This window comes from Stigmatopora argus, chromosome 8, assembly GCF_051989625.1.
Source record: "Stigmatopora argus isolate UIUO_Sarg chromosome 8, RoL_Sarg_1.0, whole genome shotgun sequence".
Taxonomy (NCBI): domain Eukaryota; kingdom Metazoa; phylum Chordata; class Actinopteri; order Syngnathiformes; family Syngnathidae; genus Stigmatopora; species Stigmatopora argus.
The window spans coordinates 13,324,135-13,329,338 of record NC_135394.1 but is presented as its reverse complement, the minus strand read 5'-3'; the positions used below and the strand labels follow the sequence as shown (position 1 = coordinate 13,329,338).

The 5,204-nt window shown below is 41.3% G+C and overlaps 1 protein-coding gene across 1 annotated transcript in view; it reads right to left on the bottom strand.

Annotated features, from left to right (window-relative positions):
• cope (COPI coat complex subunit epsilon) overlaps positions 1 to 4,408 on the bottom strand; it is a 34,254-nt gene extending 29,846 nt beyond the window's left edge. The window contains exon 1 of the mRNA XM_077606565.1: positions 4,327 to 4,408. The gene's annotated coding sequence lies outside the window, so the exon portion shown is untranslated. The remainder of the gene's footprint in view (positions 1 to 4,326) is intronic.
• Positions 4,409 to 5,204: the final 796 nt, after the last annotated feature.

Sequence of the window (5,204 nt, the reverse complement as noted above, 5' to 3'; positions counted from 1 at the left end):
GATATTGCGTTTCTTGTCTTCATATAAGGGTTGTTCTGAATTTGAAGGACGTTTTGGCTTGAGAATTCTTGAAAAATAAGACTTCACTTGTTTGTTTTTCTGTGCCATATCCATCAGTAATAGGAAATAGCTGGATTAGATGCTAAAAGGTAATGTACTGGTATTACAGTACCAGGGTTGAAAACACATACTAATGTTTAGCTTTTTCTCAGGAGTAGAAAGCATTTATTTTTTTGAATAAGTAGAAAATATTGTAAAATAAATAAGGAAATACAAATAATAAAAGATGTTCAGAATGCATTATAGGCTGAAGGTTGAACACCCAAAATTGGCATTATCTCCCGAATTGGTTGTCAAGACACCAAGGCTAACTACGGTATTTTATAAAAAGGTGAAAAAAAACAGGAGATAACCTACATTTGGGGGTGCTCAAGACTTATTTACTATTGTAAAATTATTTTCTAGCATTTTCTTACGTTCTTTTTATGTAGATTTTGGTCTCGGGATAACCAAATTGACTTAGATTATTTACCATTTTAGGCTGGGATGTAAAATGTTCTCCATAATGAATCAAGCCATTCCTTGTCATATCTTTGGGAGAGAGGACTGGTCGCCAGCAACCATTTCAACATGCAAATGCTGGGGCCCAGATTTGAACCCAGGTTTCCTAACGACTACTCCGTCATACCATTAATTAAGGTTCTCTCTCATTAGTATTTTTGATTTTTTTCCCAGCCAAATCAAGGCGGGGCGGCCGGGTGGATGAGTGGTTAGCGTGTCAGGCTTACAGCTCTGGGGTCCTGGGTTCTAATCCGCTCACCAGTGTGTAGTTTGAATGTTCTCCCCGGGCCTGGGTGGGTTTTCTCTGGGTACTCCGGTTCCTTTCCACATACCAAAAACATGCATGGTAGGCTGATTGGACACTCTAAAATTGTCCCTACCGTATTTTGCCATTTAATACACCCGGGTATATTAAATGATTTTTACTTTTTGGAGCCTCCCATTTGTGCGCCATTTAATATACCCCTGCCGTTTAATATACCCGGGTATATTAAACGGCAACTCCGCTTTTTTGGCATGATTTGTAAGGTGTTCATGGGGGCATAATTATAGATAATTAAGTTCATTAAAAATCTACGTCAGACTTTATTCAGCAGTAAGTAGTTTTAACCTGAGCAGTAAACAGTAGTTTTAGTCTGCAAAACGTTGATGGACCCCGTCACGGCATAAAGAGTGCGTAGTGGATCGTACCTTCCTGTTTGTGCGCCATTTAATATACCCCTGCCGTTTAATATACCCGGGTATATTAAATGGGGGGTATATTAAACAGCAGAATACAGTAGGTATGAGTGTGATTGTGAATGGTCGACTGGCCACCGATTCAGGGTGTCCCCCGCCTCTGGCTCGAAGTCAGCTAGGATAGGCTCCAGCACCCCCCGCGGTCCTAGTGAGGATAAAGTGTTTCCGATAATGAATGAATGAATGAAAATCGAGGCGCTAATAGGAGCATTTGACCTGATTTTGGCGACCACTGAAATCAAGACCACCCCCCTGGGCTCCCAGCATTGTGGGGAAGCCACGAAAATAAACAGAAAGCCACGTGACTCGCCAGCAATCTGAGTTGAGGTCATTTCTTTCCACTTCCTTCAAGGCGAGGGCCCATGCAGCAGCGGATGGCGAGCGCAGGAAATTAGTCAGCCAAGACTTGCTTCTGTTTCTGGGATATTTAAATGAAGCGCCGCCGCACTGCGTTTGTGAATGCGCTGTGAAGTTTAATCTGTCAATGACACGGCTTGGACTAGGGGGAGATCATTTGGCCCGTAGCGTGTCTGAAGACGTCACATACACACACACAGACGAAAAAAAACGCTTCCGGCTGGTCCCAGCGCCCAATTATCCTCTAATGGTCATTATCTCGTCTTGTGCGTTTTGCGACCACTTCCTGGGCATCTGTTGGCCATCAACTGACTTGAGGGAACTTCACTTCAGTCACGTCTCATTGTTTCTGCGTGTACTGCTTCTCTTCCTCTTTTTTTTGGAAATAAATCCAACAGCGCTGCCAAAAAACTAAACTACCATGACACGCCTGCTTTTATTTTTCGGTTAGGCAATAGGCAACGTTCATTTGGGACTTGTTTTACTAATGTGCTTTCTGCGAGGCTTCTGCGCCGGGTATTATTTTCAAAAACACATTTTCTGGAGGCCTGTATTTATAAGAAGAAAAAACGTTATTATAAACAAGTTAAATTCCAGACGGCATACTCGCATCGTACTAGTCCAGGGGTGTTGGTTCCTGGCTCTTCTGTTTTTATGTTGCTTTAAACTTGAGGGAGGTTTTTTTCCCACATGTGAGGTTCAACATTGTATTTCTTCATCCAAGGAAGAAATTCAATGATTTGTGTTTGGTATTGAATTCGGTCATTTTTTAAATCGTATTCTTGTGTTGTAAACACAGAATGCAAACTAGCTCGAGATGTTGATGTCAGGGGGGGGTCAAACTCAGTTTGTTTTGCGGGCAACATTTATGCCAACTAGATCTCATGAGGGCCAGATCAGTTTATTTTTGGCCCAAAAAAAGTGAACTTACTAGCTATCATTGACGGTGCTAGACATCAATGGCACTAATAGATGAGCACCCACAGCTTGTTTAGGTGATTTGGACATCTATTATTGTCGGTACTCGGACGTTTTGTCGAAAGACGTTTGGTCGACCGGATGTTTGGTAGAACGGACGTTTGGTAGAACGGACGTTTGGTCGCCGGGTTGAAACCAGCTCTCAAAATTATAATCATGAGAGAGAGTGAGTTTAATATCTAAATATCTAATATCAAAATATCAACAGTAAACTCTCTGTCATAATTTGACAGCGAGCGAACCCGGCGACCAAACGTCCGTTCTACCAAACGTCCGTTCTACCAAACGTCCGGTCAACCAAACGTCCGGTCGACCAACGTCCGGTCGACCAACGTCCGGGGACCAAACGTCTGGGGACCAAACGTCTTTCGACTAAACGTCCGGTCACGTTATTGTCAATAGCAGCCAATGAGTTAATTTTGCGTCCCTTCTTTGATTTTCACTTTTAGGGCACTTTCGGGTCGCTTTCGGTACATTTTGGCTCATTTACTGTTGATTTTGAGGTACTTTCCGGGATGCTACTTCTTCGTTTGTTGTTTCAACAGCAAGGGGCGAATGAACGAACGTGTTTGCGGATAGGAAACGGAGTAAAGTCCACGCACTTGATCATACAAATCACAAACATCTGGATTTGTGGCGCCCTCTTTGAAAAAAATTAAGCATTTAATTATGTACGTACAGTATGAACGAGCTACAAAGCGCCTGTCAATCAGAGCAACCCCGTGGTCCGGATCGGAACCGCTTTCCCGGCCCACGAGCCGCACGTTTGATACCCCTGTTCCCATTTTCAAAGGCAACAAATAGAAATGATGAGGAACACAAAACATTTCACTAAATCTTATATATAAATGCCATTCAATACCTTTAGTAAATATTGCAAACTCGTTTTGTAAGCTTAACTGAGATTTGCTAGCAACAACAATGTTGATGGAAATACTAGCGTACAAAAATCTCCATAATAATTGCCTGGCACTCCAAAAAAAAACAGTCTCGAGAACAGTGTCGCATGAAGTTTGCCAACTCGTTAGTTTACTGTAATCGTGCGAGGCTGACGAGGCGTATGAACATTTTCCACATTGAAATCCAAATGTCGAGCAAACATTGGGGGGAAAAAAAGGTAACTTCACTTGGCATTCCCGACTTCAATTTGCAGCAGGAGGGAAGGCAAAGAGGCTGAGGAGAGACAAACCTCCACTGGGACGTAATTATCATTCTCCATAATGAAGTGACTGCAGAAGAGCTGCCCCGCAATCCCCAGAAAGAGGATGCTGATAAAGACGGGGCCTGCGGAGAAACCATTAACGTCCCTGCCTGCGTAACCGGCACACCTTCCTTATTCACTTCTCAGTTCCTAACCGAATAAAAACAACATTTGTAATATCACACTCCTCTGTGGGATCAAAGACGACATCCCGTGTGCTTGTTTGGCGCTTGTACACGCCCAAACAGAGCTGCTCTTGTGGGATAAATTCAGCCGCATTCCCGAGAGAATGGAGTTGATTTTGGCGTATCGAGGCAAAGTCAGAGCGCCTGTCAATACGGCCGCAAACAAAAAGCTCGCTGTTTGCGTTCTGGATGATAGAACTAAACAAAGTGGAGGGCAACGTGTTCTGAACCAGGCTTTTGGCATCCGGGGTGAATCGCACCAACAAATTAATGATAAATACAAAAAAAATTAAAAATGTCACATACCGTAATCACAGCTATGGTAGGATGACTCATTCCTAAGCATCCCAACTCAAAGTTTCGCCATATTTGGTAGAGCAGGCAGTCCCTAAGTAGGAAACAAAAATCAACAATGAGAATGATCACTTCTCTGACCTTTGACCTCATTACCCCCAAATTCAATCACCCCTACGGTTTCCTATCCCAAAAATACTATTAATTATCCCTTTATTTGTTCTCAAGATATCACAAATAACATTTTCTGACCTCCGTGACCTTTAACCTCGATCCCCCAAATCCAATAACCTGGACTGTTTCATGTTCCAAAAATACCTTGCAAATCTGATAATAATCCCTTCATGTGTTCCCGAGTTAACAAATATCCTTTTCGGACCTCTGTGACCTTTGACCTCATTACCCCAACATTTAATCCACTTCCATTTACCATTGTAAACATAACCTGCAAATTTGTTGATAATCCCTTTGTTTGTTTTGGGATTATTTTGAACACAAACATAAAGACTAAGACGCACCGAACCCAAGATCTCCATATTTCGTCTTCACCTACAATCGAGTCAAAAATAAAATCATAAAACAGGACAAAACTGACCTGTTAATACAGAGATGTCGAGATTTGCACCACGTGACGTACCCTTACTCAAATAGTATTTATTATTATATAATAATAACATATTATATATGTTCATTTGTTGTTATTTGTGCACTTCCCTACTTATTTGTTATTGACTACTTATTTATTGATTTTTTTTAATGGTTATTATTTATTGTTATTATTTGTTTGCACTTTATGGTGAAGCTTTAAATCTTGTTATACTTATAGAATGACAAGAATATTATATATAATATATATTATATAATGACAAGAATATTATATATAATATATA